This window comes from Cervus elaphus, chromosome 15 (assembly GCF_910594005.1).
Source record: "Cervus elaphus chromosome 15, mCerEla1.1, whole genome shotgun sequence".
Taxonomy (NCBI): Eukaryota; Metazoa; Chordata; class Mammalia; order Artiodactyla; family Cervidae; genus Cervus; species Cervus elaphus.
Window position 1 is genome coordinate 48,445,445 of NC_057829.1, and position 24,971 is coordinate 48,470,415.

A 24,971-nucleotide genomic window follows, 5' to 3' on the forward strand; every position below is an offset into this window, starting at 1 on the left:
CTAGTCCATCTTAGTTCACTGATTCCTAGAATGTCAATGTTTGACATCTCCTGTTTGACCACTTCCAAGTTGCCTTGATTCATGGACCTAATATTCCAGGTTCCTATGCAATAATGCTCTTTAAAGCATTGAATCTTACTTCTATCACCAGTCATCTGTTTGACCACTTCCAAGTTGCCTTGATTCATGGACCTAATATTCCAGGTTCCTATGCAATATTGTTCTTTAAAGCATTGAATCTTGCTTCTATCACCAGTGCCATTCACAACTGGGTATTGTTTTTGCTTTGGCTGTATCCCTTCATTCTTTCTGGAGTTATTTCTCCACTGATCTCCAGTAGCATATTGGGCACATACTGACCTGGGGAGTTTGTTTTTCAGTGCCCTATCTTTTTGCCTTTTCATACTGTTCATGGGGTTCTCAAGGCAAGAATACTGAAGTGGTTTGACTCTCCCTTCTCCAGTGGACTACATTCTGTCAGACCCCTTCACCATGACCCTTCCATCTTGGATGGCCCCATATGGCATTGCTTAATTTCACTGAGTTAGACAAGGCTGTGGTCCATGTGATCAGATTGGCTAGTTGTCCCTGACTGTAGTTTCAGTCTGTCTGCCCCCGATCCCCTCTCTCAGTGCCTACCGTCTTACCTGGGTTTTTCTTACACTGGATGTGGTGTCTCTCTTCACGGCTGCTCCAGAAAAGCGCAGCCACCGTCCCTGACCTCGGGCGCAGGGTAGCTCCTCTCTGCTGGGCCCCTGACCTCTGGCCCAGGGTAGCTCCTCTCGGCCACACTCGTGAAATGTTCCATGAAATCAATTAAATCAAACACTCCATCAAAGTTTGGGTCCTGGACAATCTATGTATGTTTTTTCTCCCCATAGGTGTTTCTCAGGTAAAAAATAATAATAATAATTTAATTTAATCAAGTTAAATGATATGAGAGTAAGTTACAACAAGACAAATATCATGTGTTAATGCATATATATGGAATCTAGACAGATGGTACTGATGATCCTATTTGCAGGGCAGCAATGGAGATGCAGACGTAAAGAACGAACTTAGGGTTACAATGTGGGAAGGAGAGGGTGGGGTGATGTGAGAGAATAGCATTGAAAAATATGGATTATCATATGTAAAATAGATCAGAGACGGCAATGGCACCCCACTTCAGTACTCTTGCCTGGAAAAACCCATGGACAGAGGAGCCTGGTAGGCTGCAGTCCATGGCGTCGCTAAGAGTCAGACACAGCTGGGCGACTTCACTTTCACTTTTCACTTTCATGTATTGGTGAAGGAAATGGCAACCCACTCCAGTATTATTGCCTGGAGAATCCCAGGAATGGGGGAGCCTGGTGGGCTGCCGTCTCTAGGGTCACATAGAGTCAGACACGACAGAAGCGACTTAGCAGCAGCAGCAGCATGTAAAATAGATAGCTAGTGGAAATTTGCTTTTTGACATAGGGAACCCAAAGCAGGTACTCTATGATGACGTAGAGGGGTGGGATGGGGAGGGAGGTGGTGGGGGGAGGTTTAAGACGGAGGGTACATATGTATTCTTATGACTGCTTCATGTTAATGTATGGTAGAAACAATTACAATATTGTAAAGTAATTATCCTCAAATTAAATACAAAATTAAATTAAGAAAATGTTATTAGAAACAAATCCCTAGAGAAAACGTTCAGATTTATGTTGCCAAGATTATGTTGCATTATTCTGTATATATTTTCATGTTGGACAGTTCCAGTGTATTTCTGAAATTCCACTTATAAAAAAGATATGAAACAACTATGAGGAAAATTATAGAAAAAAATGAGCTTTCAAACAGACAATTATAGATACATAGTGGAGTGACCCTGCTTATTATTACAGATACTTTTTGATACTCTATTCCTTATTGCCTTACACTACAAAGTTATAATCTTATTAAGAATGGTCAGGATACTTTTATATTTCCTTAAAACTATACAGTGGAAGTGAGAAATAGATTTAAGGGACTAGATCTGATAGACAGAGTGCCTGATGAACTATGGATGGAGGATTGTGACTTTGTACAGGAGACAGGGATCAAGACCATCCCCATGGAAAAGAAATGCAAAAAGGCACAGTGGTTGTCTCAGGAGGCCTTACAAATAGCTGTGAAAAGAAAAGAAGTGAAAAGCAAAGGAGAAAAGGAAAGATATTCCCATTTGAATGCAGAGTCCCAAAGAATAGCAAGGAGAGATAAGAAAGCCTTCCTCAGAGATCAATGCAAAGAAGTAGAGGGAAACAACCGAATGGGAAAGACTAGAGATCTCTTCAAGGAAATTAGAGATACCAAGGGAACATTTCATGCAAAGATGGGCTCGATAAAGGACAGAAATGATATGGACCTAAGAGAAGCAGAAGATATTAAGAAGAGGTGGCAAGAATACACAGAAGAACTATACAAAAAAGATCTTCATGACCCAGATAATCACAATGGTGTGATCACTCACCTAGAGCCAGACATCCTGGAATGTGAAGTCAGGTGGGCCTTAGAAAGCATCACTACTAACCAGGCTAGAGGAGGTGATGGAATTCCAGTTGAGCTATTTCAAATAATGAAAGATGATGCTGTGAAAGTGCTGCATTCAATATGCCAGCAAATTTGGAAAACTCAGCAGTGGTCACAGGACTGGAAAAGGTCAGTTTTCATTCCAATCCCAAAGAATGCTCCAACTACCACACAAGTGCACTCATCTCACATGCTAGTAAAGTAATGCTCAAAATCTTCCAAGCCTGGCTTCAGCAATACATGAACCGTGAACTTCCAGATGTTCAAGCTGGTTTTAGTAAAGACAGAAGAACCAGAGATCAAATTGCCAACAGCTGCTGGATCATCAAAAAAGTGAGTTCCAGAAAAACATCTATTTCTGCTTGATTGACTATGCCAAAGCCTTTGACTGTGTGTATCACAATAAACTCTGGAAAATTCTGAAAAAGATGGGAACTCCAGACCACCTGACCCACCTCTTGAGAAACATATCTTCAGGTCGGGAAGCAACAGTTAGAACTGGACATGGACCAACAGACTGGTTCCAAATAGGAAAAGGAGTATGTGAAGGCTGTATATTGTCACCCTGCTTATTTAACTTATATGCAGAGGACATCATGAGAAACGCTGGCCTGGAAGAAGCACAAGCTGGAATCAAGATTGCTGGGAGAAATATCAATAACCTCAGATATGCAGAGGATACCAACCTTATGGTAGAAAGTGAAGAGGAACTAAAAAGCCTCTTGATGAAAGTGAAAGAAGAGAGTGAAAAAGTTGGCTTAAAGCTCAACATTCAGAAAACAAAGATCATGGCATCTGGTCCCATCACCTCATGGGAAATAGATGGGGAGACAGTGGATGCAGTGTCAGACTTTATTTTTCTGGGCTCCAGAATCATTGCAGATGGTGACTGCAGCCATGAAATTAAAAGATGCTTACTCCTTGGAAGGAAAGTTATGACCAACCTAGATAGCATATTGAAAAGCAGAGACATTACTTTGCCAACAAAGGTCTGTCTAGTCAAGGCTATGATTTTTTCAGTGGTCATGTATGGATGTGAGAGTTGGACTGTGAAGAAAGCCGAGCACCAAAAAATTGATGCTATTGGACTGTGGTGTTGGAGAAGAGTCTTGAGAGTCCCTTGGACTGCAAGGAGATCCAACCAGTCCATCCTGAAGGAGATCAGTCCTGGGTGTTCATTGGAAGGACTGATGCTGAAGTTGAATACTTCAATACTTTGGCAACCTGATGCAAAGAGTTGACTCATTTGAAAGACCCTGATGCTGGGAAAGATTGACAGCAGGAGGAGAAGGGGATGACAGATGATGAGATGGTTGGATGGCATCACCGACTCAATGGACATGGGTGTGGGTGGACTCCGGGAGTTGGTGATGGACAGGGAGGCCTGGTGTGACGTGGTTCATGGGGTCACAAAGAGTTGAAAATGACTGAGCGACTGAACTGAGCTGAATTTCTGTTAACAGTGTAAAAAGAAAACCAACTCTCATACATACACTCATATTAGGGTCCCTTATTAATACAGGTTCCCAAAACATATTCACTGTCATTCTGGGGCTGACACTTATTATCTTTCTTTAGTTTGTTTGACTTTGTTGGGGGTCAAATTTAGAGTAGGAAATGTTAGATTCTATTCAAGAGATTTGGGTAACAACAAAGTTAATAAAATTGTGTGATTTATTATGACATATTTTAATATATGAATCATGTGATATATTATGTATTTGATCATTCAGAAGGAGGGATTGGTGGACTATATATCAATAGTGTTAGTCACTCAGTCATGTCCAATTCTTTGCTACCCCATGAACTGTAGCCTGTCAGGCTCCTCTGCCCATGGAATTCTCCAGGCACGAATACTGGAGTGAGTTGCCATTTCCACATTTCCATATTAATAAGCCTCTTTTAATAATGAACAAACATTGATCAAATATATATTTTAACTCATGCCAGTATTGGAGTCTGTATCATGCACCTAAGTTGTGATAATAGATTAAATTTTTCTCAGGTATGTGAAGTGAGGAAAAAAAGTACCAATAATGCTTCTGAGATGAAGAATGATGATCTGAGACATTATGCCTCAGGTGTGCACAAGTCTTTTTGTCACAGGAGATCCCCAAAGTAACAGTGAAGGGAATTCAGATCTGTGCAGTTCAGTTCAGTTGTTCAGTCATGTCTGACTCTTTGTGATCCCATGGACTGCAGCACACCAGGCTTCCTTGTCCATCACCAACTCCCAGAGCTTGCTCAAACTTATGTGCATTGAGTCGGTGATGACATCCAACAATCTCATTCTCTGTCTTCCCCTTCTCCTCCTGCCTTCAATCTTTCCCAGCATCAGGGTCTTTTCCAGTGAGTCAGTTCTTTGCATCAGGTGGCCAAAGTATTGGAGCTTCAGCATTAGTCCTTCCAATAAATAGTCAGGACTGATTTTCTTTAGGACTGACTGATTTGGTCTCCTTACAGTTCAAGGGACTCTCAAGAGTCCTCTCCAACAACATAGTTCAAAACCATCAGTTCTTCAGTGTTCAGCCTTTTTATGGTCCAACTCTCACAACCATACTGACTACTGGAAAAACCATAGCTTTAACTAGATAAACTTTTGTCAGCAAATTAATATCTCTGCTTTTTAATTTGCTGTCTAGGTTGATCACTGCTTTTCTTCCAAGGAGCAAGCATCTTTTAATTTCGTGGCTTCAGTCACCATCTGCAGTAATTTTGGAACCCAAGAAAATAAAGTCTGTCACTGTTTCTATTGCTTCCCCATCTATTTGACATGAATTGATGGGACTGGATGGCATGATCTTGGTTTTTTGAATGTTGACTTTTAAGCCAGATTTTTCACTCTCCTCTTTCACTTTCTTTAAGAGGCTCTTTAGTTCTTCTTTGCTTTCTGCCATAAGGGTAGTATCTGTATATCTGAGGTTACTGATATTTCTCCTGGCCATCTTGATTCCAGCTTGTGCTTCATCAAGCCTGGCATGTTAATCATTAATTTTTGAAAACTGACAAGAGTTTCCTAGGTGCCCATTTTGTGGGGGAGGGTCATTTAGAGGTTATTTAAAAGTATACAGACAGAAAAATATTCAACAAATGATTACTTTTCAGTAGAAAAAAGTTATTAAGTATTTGATCAGATTGAAACTAAGAGATCTGCTCTGAATATAACAGTTGTTTCCCTTGATCTGTGTTTTCAAGTTACAACTACTAGTGACTGGAGCTAACATTTCTAACAGCAGAAGTGACTGACTGAAAAATTGTCTAAGTTGTTCTAACTATTCACATGAAGAATTCTGGCTTGAGCAAACTGATGATATCATCAAAGTCTTTGTCTACCATATTCCTTTCCTTTCTTTTCCTCTTTCTGTGACTCAGACACATTTTTAGAAATATCTGCTCATTTATATGTTTTTTGTATGCCGGCCTTAGTTATCACCATGCTGCCAGTAGCTTTTCCTGACACATTGTTGGCACTCAATACTGAGCGAATAAATATGCAGCACTTCTTCAGATAAAGTATCTCTGGATTAAGAGATGAGAGTTTTGAAAATGAAATAATATGTAATTATAGTATATAATAAACATACCTCTATAGAGTAGGCTGGATTCTCACTATGATTCATTGAAGTCTATTTGCTGAGCTTAAAATTTCTTATTGACTATACTGGCATTTATCATAGCACAAAAGGGAGAACCATTTGTTCTCTAGATTATGGGAGAAAAGAGGGGACAGTGTAGACCTGAAATAAGCAGGAGTGTTGGGTAATTGGGACAAGTTGAGTTGCAGTTTAGATATTGGAGGGGGCAGTGTGGGGATCAGAATCTAGCAATGTGGTTATTAGTGAGCAATGATTAATTCATTTACTTTGCATATGAATTCAACACTAAGTATTGCCAAATTTACATAATTTCATTGCTTGAAAGTCCCGTAGAAACTTCCCCAGAACTATTTTTCATTAATTCATTCAGAATTGTGTGAGAATTACAGAGGGAATAGATGATGTTAGTAGATTAGATTTTATATTTCTTTTGTTTCCCCCTATCAGTATACATAAAGAGAAATCTAGGAAGATGTTACTAACAGAGAATGTTGATAAAAACTCAATTAAGATTGCAGCAATCTCTGACTGTTCTAAAATCTAATAGCTTGCCGAACATGCTAGAGCAAGAGACTTTGTGGGTAAATAACTTACAAATAATATTCACACCTTAACACTTAAGGTGCAGTTATTCTCAGTGTAATTTATGCTCTCTTACTATAGCCATACTTGTATCAGTTTTTATCATCTAGATCAGGAAGAAAAATGTTGTTTCTTAGGCTGTCAGTGTTAGTATTAAAAAAAAAAAAACAATTTATTTGTTTTCCAGTTCCTTAAATTATCTTAAAGGACGAATCAATATAAAAATGGACATGAGCATGTCAATGGCATATGTATCTTGGAAAATATCCCTGCTTCCATATTTCTACATTTTCCATTAACTGCAGAATTATCCTGTCATATCACTTTTTATCTGAAGTGGGGCTTGGCCTTGTTCCAAAATATGTGACATGATAATCTCTGGCTATGGAAATTGTGGAAGCTCTTCTACATGAAGCTATTAAGCAGGTATAAAATCCTTCAGTCCAGCAGGATATGGATTTGAAAGAAGATCATGCAGTTTGGAGAGATCTGAATAATTGCAAAGGAATAAATCAACTGCCCATCATCCTTTAAGACCCAGGAGCTGGTGCTGGCTCCAAGAGGAGGCAGTTGGAGCTACAGGATGAGACTGCCTGAATTCGTGAACTGCTTAATGCAGTGCAAGTGAACAAAACGCCTGCCTCCCTTCCCTACCTTTTAATTCATTTCAGTCTGCTCTGCCACATGAAGAAGAAACCTGCTCAGCTCCGAAATAACTCAGGCCCCATGTTCTCTCTGTCTGTGGTGTTTTGTTTGGAAAAGCTTAGCAAATATACTTTATGCTTTGAATAAATGGCAGGTTTCCTTCAACACTCTTGTCCATGACTACTTTTGGAGGTGAAGGGAAGAGGCAGAGAAGGACAGAATGACACAATAAATTTATTTACAAATTTGGGGGCAAGCTTGTCTCCCTACATTCTGCTCTTTGGAATGAGCTATAATAGTGATTATTGAGTCAAGAAAAAACAGTATAAATAAAAATGTCCAGAAATATAAGTCATTTAAGATAGACATTGGTGCTTTGTCTTATTTCATCTGAAAATAAAATATATACAAATGCATCTAGAGGGGTATACAAAGTGCCAACTAATATTTTCTGAAACTAGGGCTCTAGGAGGACTGTAAAATTTGTATACAATTCAAAATGATGGTTTTAGAATTATAGATAATGAGACCATTTTAAATCCACCAAAGTACTATGTTGAGTATTTCTTCATAAGTCCTCAGTGTAGCAGGGTGGTGAAGGTAATTTATAAAACCTTTTTTACCCCCATCACCTAAATTCTAAATATGAAAGCTTTAAATGAGCAAAGTAATTCCATTATTTACCAGTTAAGTATCTGTGTGTATTTATATGTACATTTATATAAATAAATACATTAAAAATATATAAATAAATACTAATATGTTTTTATATATTATATAGATATAGATAGATATACATATATGTATCCTCTCTCTCTTTCTCTGTGTGTGTATATATATACACACACACACACACACATATGAAAGCTAGTCTCTCAGTTATGTCCAACTCCTTGTGACCCCATAGACTATAGCCCACCAGGCTTCTCTGTCCATGAGAATTCTCCTGGCAAGAATACTGGAGTGGGTTGCCATTTCCTTCTCCAGGGGATCTTCCTGACCCAAGAATCGAACCCAGGTCTCCATTGTAGGCTGCTTCTTTACCAGCTGAGCTACGAGGGAAGCCTTGTATCTAAAACCTGTGTTTAGTAATAAGTCTTAGGCTCAAGAAATCTAGTATATTATCTTGGTAATCTATTTCAGATTTTTTTTTATTAAAGTCAGAAGACAAAATAAAGCTGAATCAAATTTTATTTTACACACTAATAATGTCCTCAGTCTTTAGAAATGTATGCAAAAGTATAGCTCATAGCAAACACTGTCCTACCACATGCAATCCCTAAGTACCTCTGGTGGGTGTAGGTTAAAGTTATACTGAGATATATTTTTACTTTTTCTTGTATATTTTTGGAAATAGTTTCCTCAACGGCTCTGTTTTTAATTATATCAACTAATTAATCTGAGTGTTTATATCTTAGAGTTATATCATTATTTTCATGTGCTAAAACAATGTGTAATTTATATACATATAAATTTATTTATATATAAAAAGTTCTATAAAGTTTTCAAACATATTAAAAACAAACTTTTATTGTTTAGACACTTCAAATTCTTTATTTTACTGAATTCCTATATATGCATACATAGAAAAATTTGCTATCTGACTGAATATATTAAATACATCAAGAGTTTATCCAGTGTGATAGACAGATTTCTAAAACCACCCCCAATTTCATCACCTGCTTTGAGGTCCTGCATTATCCTTCCCCCTTGGATATGGAAGGAACCTGTAGCTTACTTATAACCAATGGAATAAGGCAAAACTTTTGGGATCCTGAGTTTGTGATTACGTACAAAAGAGATGTAAGGTATTGTTTTCCTAGTACACATGGAGAGCTGCTTCTGCTGGCCTTGAAGAAGCAAACAGCCATGTTGTAAACTGACTAAAAGGAAGGCCATGAGGCAGAGGAAACAATGAGCAGTCTCTAGCACCTGAAGGAAGCCACCAGCCAGTGGTCAGTAAGAGGTAAAGCCAGGCCCTGGGCCCTCAGTCATATATATAGTCACAATCAAAGGCAGTCATGCAGATCACTCGAATCAGCTTATAAATGGAAACTTTCCTCATCAAGTCTCCTGAAGGGAACTCAGCCCTGTTGTCACAACCTTGATTAAAGCTTTGTGGAGTCCTGACCTGAACCTATGACCCACAAAAACTATGAGATAATAAATGTGTGTTATTTTAAGCTGCTAAATTCGTGGTAATTTGTTGTACAATAATGCCGCTAATGGGGCTTCCCTGGTGGCTCAGACAGTTAAAGAATCTGCCTGCAATGCAGGAGAGCAGCATTTGACCCCTGGGTTGGGAAAATCCCTTGGAGAAGGAAATGGCAACCCACTCCAGTATTCTTGCCTGGAGAATTCCATGGACAGAGGAGCCTTGCAGGCTACAGTCCATGGAGTTGAGTCTCACAGAGTCGGACATGACTGAGCAACTAACACTTTCACTTTCAAAGCAGGTAATATATCCAGCAGATATGAACTGGAATTGAGAAGAGGTAGCATTATATATATATATATATATAGTATTTAGACTAATTCAACTATTTTGTAATGTATAAATGTTTTACTTTAGGGAGAAAAAAGTATCTCTAAGGCAACTATGAAATAAAATAGCTAAAGATTAAACATGGCATTTAGAACATATTTTATAGCAATTATTTTTACATTTCTTCTTAGTTTTATTTTCCTGGGTCAAAAGATTTTAGACTACATGAAAGAGATAAGTAATTTCACTTTTTAATGTTTAATCTCATCCAAGCTTAAAAATAGTTCCTATATTTCAAAATCTATCAGATACATTTCTCATTGTAAATTCACTACTCTTTAAGAATTAAAGTTTGAAAAATAGTGTGAATGGTTCAGCGTCTTCACATATTTTACTTAGTTACATTGTATATGTACATATGCAACTATATATTTATGAAATTGGTTCTTTCACATTGCCTTTGAACTACTGTATTATATGCCTAAACCATTCTTCTAAAGTAATAGCCTGTCTGTTTGATACTTCAGCACAGCCGAGTATTAAATAAAGATTATACTATCACTTTATCCCTCAAGCTGTTGCTATAAAACAGGCAAGTGCTGGGAGATACACACACACACACACACACATATATATATTTGTGTGTATATACACACATACATATATTTGCCAGCAATATATATATATTGCTGGCAAAAAAAAAAAAAACAAAGTTATGTTAATTACAGCTGTCTTGAATCCTGAGAATAAAGAATTGTCAAAATAAAAAATAAAGACATGAAATCACAACAAAGATTTACTGATGTGAATATAGATAACTCTCCGTCCCCAGGTCCCTGGTTGAGATTTTATTGTGTAGTTATTCCCAACAACTTTGAATTTCAACTCTAAGTGACCACAGACAATAACAAGCCCAGAATGACTTGATTCCTGGCAACTTGGTGAGACCCTGTCTGTAATGAGCAAAGCTCTTCTGATATATCGAGAAAGCTTTTGTTCACTAAAGCTTTAATCTGGGTTAAAAAAAAAAATGCCTTCTCTACTTTTTAGCTTTGCAGTTCCCATTGACTCAAGGACTCAGTCCTCATTCTGAAAGGATAGACAAAATCCTCTTGTGTCTCACTTTCTCAGTGAGATATATTTGAGAGTAATGTTTGAGTTAGTACTGGTTTGCTTAACTTAAATCAGATACTCTGAAATTCTTCCTACCAGCAGACTGAAGTCTAAAGCCCATAAAAAAAAAAAAAAACAAAAAAACAAAAAAAAAAAAAAAAACCATTCTATTTAGTTAGCATATAAATTTGCCAGAGATAGTGAATGGAATAGGCAGTATTTTAAGTCTCTTGATAACAAGAAAAGTAGCTTTGTATTAGCAGCCTACTGCTGGTAGGTATAATATATACCTATCATGAAAACAAGTCAAGATTTCAAAAATTAACTACTAAAAATGAAATTTGTAATTTTGTCTGGCTATTTGCTTTTTATTGTTCATTAAACACCAGTGCACAGATGAACTGGCTTGAATACAAAAGTTTATAGTACTCTTCACAGCTGTATGTAGGATGTAGCTGATTTTTGGCATACAGCTGAAACATTATGTGTTTCTATTCAATTTTTCTGTAAAATTCATCTTTACAAAAAGGTCTCACAAAATATTAATACAATTGGCTTTATGAATTTTTAGAATACATAAAATATGCATTTCTGAACAAGGACAAACAAAAATACATGCTAAACATATTCAAATGGTTTTCTATGAAAGGGAAGGGGATTTGAGAATAAGAGCTGCTAAAAAATTAATTTAAGAAATAAAAATGCATTAAAAGAGACCTGGGGGTGGGGGGAATCCACCACTGTCTCTCCCGTAGTAGTCACCAAAGCTATATTGACCATGATGTTGCCAGTACATATGTTTATTTATACATTTTAATGCAGTTTTTAAGAGAGGATGAGCACAAGTTTTCTTTAAATTTAAATATTTGACCTTTTATTTTGCCATTTAAAAAAATAATTTTGTGATTAGTACTATAATACCTGAATAACTATCCTTAAAGTTATTTACTATGCATATCCACTTTGCTATCATTTTTATATTTAATAATTCATGTCTTATGAACTTCCATAAAAGTTCATTTTTATGAACTTTTATATTTAATGATTCATTTCTTAACTCTATATATAATATTTTTCCTATTATAAAGTAAGTGAAATTCTAAGCTTTAATGATTAAATGTTAAAATGTTTTCAGTGTTTAAAATCTTTCTAAAGATTCTAATGTAGCCAATTTATTCTTCAAAGTAAACTAGTTCCATATGTGTGTCATTGACTGCTGTACTTTAATACAAAACTTTTGTTAACTTTGTGCTATGCAGTTTATATAGTGTTCAGTTCAGTTCAGTCGCTCAGTCGTGTCTGACTCTTTGTGACCCCATGGACTACAGCACACCAGGCCTCTCTGTCCATCACCAACTCCCAGAGTTTACTCAAACTCATGTCCATTGAGTCAGTGATGCCATCCAACCATCTCATCCTCTGTCATCCCCTTCTTCTCCTGCCTTCAATCTTTCCCAGCATCAGGGTCTTTTCCAATGAGTCCACTCTTCACATCAGGTCTCCAAAGTATTAGAGCTTCAGCTTCAGCATCAGCCTTTCCGATGAATATTCAGGATTGATTTCCTTTAGGATTGAGTGGTTTGATCTCCTTGCTGTCCAAGGGACTCTCAAGAGTCTTCTCTAACACCACAGTTCAAAAGCATCTATTTTTCAGTGCTCAGTCTTCTTTATGGTCCAACTCTCACACCCAACATGACTACTGGAAAACTATAGCATTGACTATACAGACCTCCCTGATAGCTCAATTGGTAAAGAATCTGTCTGCAATGCAGGAGACCCTGGTTTGATGCCTGGGTCAGGAAGATCTGCTGGAGAAGGGATAGGCTACCCACTCCAGTATTCTGGCTTAGAGAATTCCATGGACTGTATAGTCCATGGGGTCACATAGAGCCAGACATGGTTGAGTGACTTTAACTTTCACCTTTGTCAGCAAAGTAATATTTCTGCTTTTTAAACCACTGTCTAGATTTGTTATAACTTTTCTTCCAAGAAGCAAGTGTCTTTTAACCTTATGGCTGCCATCATCATCTGCAGTGGTTTTGGAGCCCAAGAAAATAAAGTCTGTCACTCGTTCCATTGTTTCCCCATCTGTCTGCCAGGAAGTGATGTGACCAAATGCCATGATCCTAGTTTTTTGCCTGTTGAATTTTAAGCCAGCTTTTTCACTTTCTTTCATCTTCATCAAGAGGCTGTTTAGTTCCACTTTGCTTTCTGCCGTAAGCGTGCATATCTGAGGTTATAGATATTTCTCCTGGCAATCTTGATTCCAGTTTGTGCTCATCAAGCCCAATATTTTGCATGATGTACTCTGCATACAAGTTAAATAAGCAGGGTGACAATATCCAACCTTGACATACTCCTTTCCCAATCTTGAACCAGTCTATTATTCAATGTCCAGTTCTAACTGTTGCTTCTTGACCTGAATATAGGTGTCTCAGGAGGCAAGTAAGGTGGTCTGTCATTCCCATCTCTTAAATAATTCTCCACAGTGTGTTGTGATCCACACAGTCAAAGGTTTTGGCATAATCAATAAAGCAGAAATAAATGTTTTTCTGGAATTCTCTTGCTTTTTCTGTGATCCAACAGATTTTGGCAATTTGATCTCTTGTTCCTCTGCCTTTTCTAAATCCAGCTTGAACATTATGAGAAAATTGAACCTTAGACATTGAGCAGCTTGAGGAAGATCAACTGACTTAAACGTCAGAACAGAGTTTGAATTTCTATAGCCAGTCCCAATGCACAAGTGCTTGACCACAGTCTTGTGTTGCATTATTGTGAACCTTGTGACCTGGGGCTGTGAACAAGGGTTCTTGCTGGATATACTACCATGACAGTGAATGGACATAAGCCTAACTTGACTTGTCCACTCGCAGGCCCACTCCAGATCTTCTGATTTATAGTCCCCAGGATTTTTTATTTTAACAATAATCTGATGACCCTTAGGCAAATGAAAACAAGAAACATATAACATAACTGATTACAGGAACTCCTTGCCTGAAATTCTATAGTGGCGTGACAAAAATCAAACTTTATCATATTTTGAATTTTTTATTTTATATTGGAGTATAGCCAATTAACAGTGTTGTGATAGTTTCAAGGGGGCAGCAAAGGGACTGAGCTATACAAATACATGTATCCATTCTCCCCCAAACCCCTCTTCCCCAAAATCAAACTTTAAAGCACTGCCTACAAGTACTGGCTCTTTCTTACTTGCACCTGTAAACTAATCACAGCAAACTTTATGTTAAAATAATTATACTAATGCCTAAGGAATACCAAATATTTATAATATTCCTTTACTGTTTTAAGTATTTGTAAAATATGTCACATTTAAATATTTTACTAAGTGTTGGTAGTTACTATACTAATATCCAGATGAAGAATTAGACTGTCATAGGGGTTAAAGAATTAGTTCAAGATCATATAACCATTAGCTCTCAGGCACTTACATGCCAGCTCTAGCCCTCTTAACGTGGGTACTTATATGTCTCCTGAATTATAGACATAGCCGTAGAGGCATGAGAAAGCATAATGTGTTTAGAAGAATAGCAGGCTCTTTAGTGACATAATTCTCTGAAATTTTTTGCTCAGTGTAAATAAGAAACCTGACTGAGACTTAAACAAGTCAGATTATTGCCTAGCTAGAGCATGCAGAGTCAGAAATCAAACCCATAGTCCCCAGGCTCTCAGATGTAGGTTCTTGACCCAGCATGGTGCCATTCAATCCACTTTGCTGGAATCCACTCTTTTGAATTAGTTGCATGTTTCCATGGTTGTGTTCTAACCCTGAAGTACATCCTAAATCACAGTTAAACTGTAAAGTATGTTTATCTGAATTATAACTACTTTCTTTTTTCTTTTTGGATTCTCGTAATAGTGTCTTGTACCTAGTCCATAGTGATTCTTGTTTCCATGTGTATCTTTCACTCAGTCTTAATTTTCACAGATTCTCTTTAGTCTAATTTGAGAGCTCTGTCTGGTCCATCCTGGACTACTGTTTCTGGCCATTTTAAATATGCTTCCTTCAATCTGTATCCACCATGAACTTTGCTATTCTTTTCTTTTTTTTCTTTTTGACCATTATTTTAAATATTTGTAATGAAAGGTGAAGTTTCATATTCTGTACTATGGAAGGAGTATTTTATAGCGTTTAAAATAATTTGTTTCAAGTGTATATTAGACAAATAAGATATTAGAGCTGTATGCATGTACTTTATCAATAGAACATTTCATTAAACATTTACTTCATATGTGAGACTTTTGGCTAGATGTAGTAAGGCTTGTGAGTATGTGTGCTCAGTCGTTCACTGATGTAGACACTTTGCAACCCCATGGACTATAGCCTGCCAGGCTCCTCTGTACATGGGGTTTCCCAGGAAAAAATACTGGAATGGCTTCCCTTTTCCAGGGGATCTTCCTGACGAAGGAATTGAATCTTGCATTAAACCTGTCCAGGGATTGAAACTGTGTCTCCTGCGTTTCCTGCATTGGCAGGCATATTCTTTACAGCTGAGCTATGTGGGAAGCTAAAGATAAATTAAATCATGCCCTTGTTTATATAATAACTTATATTACTAGGGATACTAAGATAAAACAAAAATTATCAAATGTCATCCATGAGTTTATTTGACAATAATGAATGATCAACTTCCTTAGACCAATTATTTCCATTCCTAGAAAGTTATGCTGATAATAAGAATAGAATAAAAGACATTTCTACAAACATTAAAATTAGAAACAACATAAATGTCAAAATGTAGCTATTTTGATAAATAAATTGTATATATGATGAAATGTAATAGCAATCATTAAAATATAGTTTTATTGACTAAAAGAACGTCCCAGTTATTTTGTCAAAGGAAAAAAGGAAATTGAAGTACAGAACAGAATTTAATTTGGCTTTAAAATATATGTGGGTGAGAGAAACTTAAAGAAGTCTAGTCTATAATATTATATGCCTTCTTTTTTAACAGAAATTATCTCAGGATCTGTTAGTGACTTTTTCTCTTTTGTTTATTATATTTTTTAATTGGTCCCCTAAAATTCACCTATACTTATCCTTTAGGATATTGAATTTTATAAACATATATTTTCCCAAAATATCAATATAGAGTTATTTTTTTAAAGAAAAAAAAATTAGCTATTGTCATCTACAAGAGTTCAATTTCTAATGATCTGATTTCTCATAGAACATGAGGAAGAGATGAAATTTTCTGCATTCTAGCTATCTTTCTGATGTGTCATCAAAATTATATCTAATTGGATGTCACCAGAAATGAAGCTGACTTTGTCTTTTTTTAAAAAATTACATTTAATAACTCTTATTGTTACTGGAACAGTTTTCATAATGCCAGCTGCTTTATTCACCAACCATATCAGTGTATGGATTATTCCATATATGTACTATTCCCCAAAGTGAAAAAAATCTCCTCAAGCTAAATATACACAACTTTGTGTAAATGTTTATTGATAAAAGAATCTTTATTAAATTATCAATGTTTGAACTTTTAAAACATCAGTTCTTACAACTATAAAATGAATGTGTCTCCTGGAAGCTCTCAGTACTGTCCTCCAGCCTTTGTTTTGAAGGAGGCAAATGCTTTCATTTCTTTGAGTTGTATATAAGGGCAATCAGGTTCTGTCTGAAGAGTCTGAGTTCACCTATTTGTTATCTATGACTCACCTGTGCACATTTTACTGCTTGGCATTTGTGACACGTTAGACTGACCCCGGATTATTTACACATTCTTCTAAATGTTTCTCTCTCTGGAAAACTGAATTTGCAAGAAAAGTGAATTTTGTATTAAATGAGGTGTTACTAAGAATGAATGTGCATAAATATGGCAACACTCTAACACTCTAGAGGCACTGTGAATTTTTTCTTCTTAAATAGGATGAGTATATGATCATGATATAAATCTCCCTTATCTACGAAGAAAACATGTGCTGTGGGGATTTTGTCTGTGTACTTTTCAGCTTGTCACTTTTAACCAACTTCAAGATATTTGCTCTGGCACAACCACACTTCCAAAATTGCTTTTATTTTTAGCTTCTTCCTTGTGAGAGCCTCAGATGAACATGTGGGTAAAATTTGATATGAACTTGCATAAATCCTAGATAAGAAATGGTATACCTGATTGAATAGCTATATTTTTCATAGTTAAAAATTGCTATGCTTTTTCACCAGTTTTCATGTCCATTTCAAAATATTGTTGTAGGCATCTCATATATCACAATATTGAAGAAATATACACTATTTTATAGTATGTTTCTGTATAACACTGTTAATGAGTCATGTGTGCCTATAAGAACCTAGAAAATATATTTTTAGCTTCTATAGAATGTGTGAAGTTTCCTTATGCCCTAAAGATATGAGGATGTGGAGGACTTGATATAAAAGGGTAGATTTAAAAGGGAGAGAGAGAGAGAGAGAATGCTGAAAGGAGATTAAGAGACTATTTTGACTTGTCAGTAATACTGTCACGAAATGTAAGCAGCTAAACTTCTTAATGCTGATGAGGTAAAACAGTAAAAACAACCACACAAAAGAAAACAGAGAACCACCAGACAGGCTGAGAGGACGCAGTACAATAAAGCAGCCAGCACTGATGATCAGCGGGGCATCAATTTGTCCATCAGGTTGTACCCCTGTTACTAATTGGTGCAAAGAACTCCCTGGTCGCTGTGTGGTTTAGAGCCTTCAGCTCTCCCCTGCAAGGGCTGAAGCAGGACAGCTAATTGCTGTTGCTTCCGTGCCAGTGAATCAACGTGCTGAGCTAATAGCAACAGATAGAGGGCAGACAGATCCCTGCTAGCAGCTTAGAGTTAGTTGCTTGTGATAACTAAGGCAGTTGGCATATATCTCAGAACCCGGAGAAGGATAGTATGCCTTCTGGATTAATACGTTGAGGTTTTTTGTTTTTTTTTAATCTCTAGTTACGTTTTTCTTGATGATGTGAAACTGGATAACAATGTCTCCCAGAAACGAGAAGTGTGACGTGAGAACAAGCCGTCTTGGACCTAGATTATGAACATTGGTTGTTTTGAAAGGAATGTGCAGGAGACAGCCTTTGCAAGAAAACTTGCTGCATAACCTTACATGGGCTAAAGATGAAACTTTAAACCGGCAAGTAAGTTCTTTTTTCCCCCTCCCTTTTATTGGTCTTTCAAATTTAAGGCAGGAGTGAAGTGTGGAGAAAGTTGAGACTTTGTTTCAGCATAATAGATCTCTGTCATGAGATCACTTTCTGTCAAGCCTGTTCAAAGACTTGAGCAGTAATGATGTACATGTAATTATCTGCTGGGAGAATGAGCACAACCCCTTGTCCCCTCAACCTTCTGGATTATTGTGTGGTATTGTAATTTTGTTGAGAAGTCAATGCAATATTTGGAAAGACACGTGCTTTTGAATTATGACTCTGTGGCTTGTCATCTTAAAAAAATTTAGTTGTAATCCTCAACTGTTTTTCTTTTTTTATTTGTTTGTTTCTGTCTCCCTACAAAATATAGGAAAATGGTGTCAGCATTGACATGGTATATTTGGTTTTTGTGTATTCATGTACACGTGCATGAGGTTTTGTTTTGTGTGTGATAGCTGAAGGAGGTTAGAGTTAGCAGGTAAGTGTCAGTGGCTAACTCTGTTTCACAATTAACAGAATTATATTTTGTGATTTGTAGTCATCTAGAGTATCCTGATATTTACATACAGATCTTTCAGTGTATTAGAGTATCGGCTCCTTTACAAAAATAGTGGGAGCATTAACCATTTAGAATTTGAATCCAGGAGGACTTTATCCTTGTAAAACAAAATTAATGCTAGATGGTGCTAACTGCTTTCCTGCTTTGTGGTATGATCTTTACATTAACACATACTAATGTGTCTCTAGCATGCACAGATGGCCATCAGTGGGATGGAGTTGTAACATGCATGGATGCAGAGACCCATTGTGAACTTGGTATAATGTGACGGCCTCATGTAAGGTTAACTCCAAGTCCATGCTCATTCGCTGTCACAAGTAGAGCTAATTGGCAAATCTGGTAACCAAATACTTAAAGCATAGGGTTATTGCATTGCTTCAAGTCAGGGAAGCAAATACTTTGTGAAAGAGGCACATTTTAAACATAGAATGCTTCCTGTAGTTTGCACACCTTGTTTGAAACTTTTTATGCATGCTCATGGGAACTTATTTTTCACTGCAAATGGCTCCTCTGTTAGTTTCTTTAGTTTTCTTTAGTTGTGGCTAAGTGCAAGTTGGTGCATTGATCTGTATGTGCAAGTCTTCAAATTTCAGCAACTCGATCCCCTTGACTGTGGACTCATTCTCCTATGAAATAGAAGTTCAATTTAATGTGTGCCCAGTTACACTGAGCAGGGACACCCTCATCTCTCAGATGGCGTGATCATGTGCACGTGAAACAAGGAATGTGATTTCCATCAGTTTGCCACAAAAATGACCCTTAAACATTAACCATTCAGGGACTTGAACAGATGAGCATGTGTACTATCTTACTATTAGCTGCTTATGTGGAATATTATGGGGTAAAGTTTTGAGTATTCTTTAGAAAGAGGTTTAAAAACTCTTGCTTTCTAAGAGACTTTTTAAATTATAATATATCCATTTATGAGAGTATTTGAACTCACTGAGCTAGAAAAGTAGTTTAAAATTAACAGTAATAATTATAATTCTAAGAAGAAAGAATTTAAGTTAAACATTCGTTACAGACCTTTGTTTCTTAGTCTTTCCACATTTAAATTTTGCATAATCTGGATTGTGTCTTTTCACCATCCAACTTTAAAGGCAAACATAAACTGAAGCCCTTTGTAAAAATTCCCCAGAATTTTGATTCAAAGCTCAAGTTTGAAGTTAAACTCAAAAGGTAATTATTATTTTTCTTTGATCAAAAAATGTGTGTCAAGCAAATGTGTATTGAGTAATTAATCTTTTCTGTAGTCACTTGATCATGTGGGCTTTTGATACTGAATAAATAATGAGACCTTGTATAATAATAGTACAAAGTGAAATTTAAAAACAATAAGGTAATCCCCTATATGTGAATTTTCTAAAGGATAGGTAAGTATATTCCTCCTGTTGTAAATGTACAGATATAATATCAAACAATAGGAACTTTCATCCCTACTTCCATGTGTAAAATAATACAAACTTCTCTCAGCTGTTATCTCAATTTTTTTCTAGCATGTATACATTTACATTTCATTGTAGCTTTAACATTGAGGGGAAGATAGAGCTTTAAGTTTTACTCAGGATCCCAACCTATGAATAAATTCAAGATGGCAGAAAAAATAATCTCAACGGAAGACAGGATACTTTCTCTATGGTGTGGATGTGTTTATCAACTAAAAGTGTAATTTTACTTGAATTCTAAGAGTTGGTTATAGTCATTTTTTTTCCCACTTTTGAAGAGTTATTTTTACTCTTGTCATCACTTGTGTCTGTGAACCATTTTGTTTTTCTCTGTCTCACAGATTACATATGTGTCCATGGGGGAGGCTATAGAATTATGTAATATTGAAAAAAATAGTGTTACTCAACCTGGGTGAATTTTTATTTTTATTACTATTTTTATTTTAACTAAAAGTTTGCTTGGATATAGATATATTTTCTTTTGTACTGGGATTTTTATTTGTTATTAGCTTGTAATATGGCAGATCATTGATTCCAAACTAATGATGACATATGGGGCTTCCTATATTAGTTTCATGCTCAAATATCACTGGTTGCATGAGGAAATATTGGAAGGAACTGTGGGAATTCATTAGGGCTCACAGTCAATTTTGAGTGTGAAAAAGAGCTACTGTGAGTAATTTATGGCAAAATTATGTTCTCTTGGTAGAATCTCTGTATAAATTCCAAAGGTTCAAAGCACTCAGAAACTGAATTAATATGCAGCCTTTTTTTCAAATTGAATACTAGAGCCACTTAGATTGAAATGGTGACAGGACCAGAAAATATACATGGAAATTCCAAATGTAACCATTACCTCTCTGAACATGTGAGTGGATTAAGGGGAGGCAGAATGAGGAGGTAATTTTGAATGTGAGTATGAATCGTATGGCCTTGAAGCAGAATCACCACCTGTGATGTATAAGCCATAGTGCCAGATTTTAAGGATCACTAAATGAATATTATTTTGTCTCAGCCTGCAAATAAATGAGACACTAATGAGCAAGATACACACATACACACACACACGCACACACACACAAACACACACATACTTTCTCTTTATTAATTGATATAAGGAGCAAAGAAATCTCACATTCTGGTATAAAGACAGAAATAATTTTCCTTGTAAGCCTTGGCACAGTCCCTAAATATCTCTAAAACAGCCTACCAGAGTTTTTGTAAAGATCAGCCAAATTAATGAATAAGAAACCTGTATGTTCCTAAATAGTAATCAATTAACAGTTCATCATTATGATTGTCTACCAGTTCCTCAAGATGATTGTGTCTCTGGGTGTGTATATCTATCAACAAGTAATAACAGCAGAGACATAATTTCCACTCTAAAGAATAAAAGTTTCTAGCTGAGCAATGTAATGGACAGAGTTCCTTTTAGCTCATGAGTAGTTTAAAAGTTGCACTCAACCTTCAATATCAGATCATGGCTATTGAAGCTATAAAGGTAAAAGGCAAAAGTAGTCATTATTTCAAGAAACGAAAGCATTTCTTTTCTTCTGACTGGTAAACAGAAAAATTCCAAGCTTGTTTATTGTGCTTCTTGATGGATAAGAAATTGACAGGAGGTGCAACTTTCTTTACGGCATTGCAAGTGTAAGCAGTCTCAGGCTATGGCAGATGTGTAGTTCCTATTACTTTGAAAAGTCATTCATTCTAATGCTTAGTGAAAAGGCGGGTTTCAGACAGAACTAAGCACTGTTTCCTGAATCGGGGAGGACAGCGGTGTGTGCGATGAAGTGCATCATTCAGTTGGGAGCCCAGCTAATGAATGCTCTCCCTGTTGTTTTCATGGAGGTGTCAGAATGAGCCTTTTCTGATTCTGCATCACTGAATCCTTATGGAAATGCAAATTGTTTATCCAAGGACAGTGACTTTCCTTTTTGCTTTATCATTTAAGGGACTGATTTTGTCAACTTTGCAGCACATCACTAGAATCCAGAGAAGGTTCATTAAACTGGATGAGAGGTTATTTCTTTAGAACTTTTAAGTCACTGACTATGGACAGAGACTAGAGATGTCCTAAAGAGATACTCACAGAGATAGATACATGCTCAAAGAGAGACACAGAGGTAGCTACATGAAGAAGAGACACAGAGAGACTCACAAGAAGAGAGATAAGTAAATTAGAGACACAGAATGAAAGATGGAATACAAGAGAATGGGACCTGAGAGAGAAACTGAAATACACAGTGAGAAAGGAACAGAATGAAGAGAAAGGTAGAAACAGTGAAGGAGCAAAACAGAGTCAGAGAGACAGAGAGAAATGGACAGAAAGACACAGACTGATTGAAAAATAAATGGTTATAAAGGGAAAAAAAAAGATAAGGAAAGGGCAATGGAAACAAAAATTCTAAAAGCAGAGACAAAAAGGGAGATTGAGGCAGGCAGACAGAGAAAAAGAAACAGACCAGATAGCAATAGAGAAAAACCAAAAGAAGAACAAAGAGGCTTTTTGATGCAAAGATGGAAAACTGAGACAAACATAAAGGTGAGGAGAGCAGATGGAACTGAGCTTAAATCTGCCCTAGTCTCTTATAATGGTGAGCTTGTTTTCTCACTTCTCAGCCTGGGCTTCTATCTCTAAAATGGTGGCCAAAGGATGCAATTCACAGGCATAAAGCATCCTGGAATAGGAGATAAAACCAAGGAATGTCTTAGTAAACAGAGATTGATATTTATCATCATCATCATCACCCTTTAAGTAGAATTTGAACAGTAAAGACTTTAGAGTCAGAACTCAGGTCAAGTCTTGCTTCACCCCTTATTCTACAGGTAAATAATTTAGCATTGATAAACTATAGTTGCTTTACCTGTGAAACTCTGATATTGTTTTCTACCTCATAGTCTTGCTCTGCAAATTAAATAAGAGCATATTTCACCTGGGGCTTTGCTTTGCATGATGTATTTTAGCAGTTCCACTAACTAGCTCAGTGTCCAGAATTTAGTAAGTAGTCAATTCATATTTAATCAATGAATACATATTTGCTCTAAATATTAGTTTCTACAGAGTAAAGGAAAGCTGAAATGATGTTTCGGAGTTTCAGTGTGAAACACTGCAATAAAAAGTTTCCTCTATTCTTTGCAGAGAATGATGGTATTAGTTTGCACAGTTGGTATAGTAGTGGTCTCCCTGAGTCCATTCTACTTTCTTAAGAACAACTGAAATAGTAGTTGTGACCATGAACATTTGTCTTATCCTGGTAATGACTTTTGGTCCTACTTATTCATTTATTTACTACAAAGACTATTTGTAGAAAAGTGATAGGAATTTAGCAAACAATGAGTGAATGTTTAGATTAAGAAAAGTAAAGATGTACGAGGGACAAGAGAAGAGGGTCTTGGGAAGCTTTGAAGAGGGATTTAAAGGCCATTAAAGGTATTAAAGGTCATTGCTAATGTCAAGAAGCTAAGAACTAAGAAACAAACGTTGGTTTCAAAAATTAGAGGTCATTACTGACCATGACAAGCAGTCCAGGTGCTATGATACTGGTTAAAAGATAATTGGCCTGGAAGTATTTTGGTCATTGTTTTATTATTGTTTCTTGATTGTTTTAATGGTTCACACTTTTAAGAGTTCCTTCTTGTTCTCTGTTACTTAAGTTGCTTTTTTATGAACATATTCTCTTATCTCCATGAGGATATTAATTGAGTGCCTGCTGTGTACCAGGAACTATTCCTGGCGCTTAGGCCATCCATTTAACCTCTTCAAGGTAGGTGATATGGTACAAATGTTCCCTCCCGGTTTACTTTCATTTTTTAATATCTCTGCCCGAGTCCTTCACGTAAAAAGCCTTGACAGTCTGCTAAACAATCTGCTCTCTGATACTGTGAGCATGAACTAGAATGCTCTCTTTGGAGCCTTAGCTACATCAACGTGCTAATATTTTATAGAATGACAGCAAGGCTTTAAAACATCTTTGTAAAGTTTATTGTGAAACTTTCACTCAGGATATACTGAGTTCTGACTAGTATATATTATATAAATTCTTATACTTTAATGTAAATGAGGTTTAAGAATAGAATAAAATTCAACAGAGCTTCAGATAAAAAGGCTTCACTTTATTGCAGTTGCAAATAGTTTTTTCAAATGATGGTGACTTCAGTGGAAAATATTGTGTGAATGAGAAAAAGCTAAAGCAAAAAGCATTTCTAGTATTTATTGAGGATAATGCATATTTTGTAAACAGTTGCCATTTGGATATAGATTATTTTTTCTTTCTCACTTTTTTTATACATTAACATACACACATGTCTGTGTGTATGTTTATGTGCAAATAAAGTGCTTTCTTAGAGCCCATTTTATTTTAATAAAAGTTGTAGGTGTGCAATGTTTAAAAAAAATCCACTTGGTGCATGTAGTTAAATATGAATTTTACTTTTCTAGTGAAGTCTCCTTATTTGTTCAACCATCTATTCTGGCAGTGTAGTATCTTTATTTTTGTCTACATTTCTCCATCATAATACACTTATGATTCTTTCTCTTCATTGATTATTTATCTCCTACAATAATACTTAAACATTTGGCTGCTTTATGCCATCACCACTTTTAATCCCCTCCCAAGTTCCAAATAGAAAAGCATATTATAAATTCTAGTTATTTTAATATGCTAATCATATAACAACAATGGGCTGTGATTTGATTTTCTAATTTTTGTTTTTCTATTGTAAGCACATTGCTTTTTTGTGCTTATTTTTCTAAATATGTATCTTTAATATGTTGTGCAACATTATACAGATCATTCTAGGCAATAAATCTTTCCAAATCCCCAAAAAGATTGATGCCTTGGTTCCATTTTTTTCCCCAAAATGGCAGCC

At 36.2% G+C, this 24,971-nt stretch overlaps 1 protein-coding gene across 1 annotated transcript in view; it reads left to right on the forward strand.

The window, feature by feature from the left end:
- PCDH15 (protocadherin related 15) overlaps nucleotides 1-24,971 on the forward strand; it is a 1,264,171-nt gene that overhangs the window by 321,088 nt on the left and 918,112 nt on the right. Inside the window, exon 3 of the mRNA XM_043926323.1 lies at nucleotides 17,893-18,086. The gene's annotated coding sequence lies outside the window, so the exon portion shown is untranslated. The remainder of the gene's footprint in view (nucleotides 1-17,892; nucleotides 18,087-24,971) is intronic.